Raw genomic sequence first — 837 nt, 5'->3', positions numbered from 1 at the left:
TGGCTCGCTGTCCTCTTTCCCGGCTTTTGGGCCTCGACATAGACAACCTATCCAGTATCCAGGTCCGCACATGCACCATGATGTCACGGCCGTTGTGTTGGCCACAGAGACAAGTTGTTGTCATTCATCAAAGAGATCACACAGATAAATGGGTTCATGCGGTTAGGCTTGGGGTGTCGTGATAGTCGAAGCCGACTTTGGGCTGTTGAAGTTAGAGAGGTGAGCAGAGTAAGTCTGATTCCAGGTGAGGACTTCTCTGTTGACATCCGCCCCTTGACGCTCATATGACCTTATGCAGTTGCCAACGCCGTAAACCTTTACTAAAACAAAAAGGACTCGTAACCATAAAGTCGTGGGTTCGAATCCCGTCAGGGGCCCGACGTTGTGTCCTTGGGAAAGGCACTTTACACGAATTTCCCTCATTTCACCCAGGTGGGAATGGGTACCTAGCTTTAGACAGCTGAAAGATCATGTCCGTTTGTTAGTGTTTGAACTCTTATTAATCAGCTGCTTGCACTGTACGCTTCCCGAGAAGCTGAGGATGTTTCTTACTGTTCTGTGGTCAGCTGAGGTAATAATAATAATATAGTGTGATACGCATAGAGCTTACTGTTAGCTGGATTATGCGCTATACACATTTTATTCACAATTACAATTAAGTCACACTTTGCTTTTTACAAATCTAGTTCTTCCTTTCGTTACCTCGTGTTCAGAATTACAAAGTTCTATCCTCTCATCCAGTACCTAGTTTTGAGAAATTTGACGTCAAAATCTTTTGAATTTCACAAGCTGTCAAGCTATTCCCAATGCGGTTCTCTAAATATGTTGATAACGACT

This window comes from Aplysia californica, unplaced genomic scaffold (genome assembly GCF_000002075.1).
Source record: "Aplysia californica isolate F4 #8 unplaced genomic scaffold, AplCal3.0 scaffold00158, whole genome shotgun sequence".
Classification (NCBI taxonomy): Eukaryota; Metazoa; Mollusca; class Gastropoda; order Aplysiida; family Aplysiidae; genus Aplysia; species Aplysia californica.
This window is presented reverse-complemented; position numbering follows the sequence as displayed.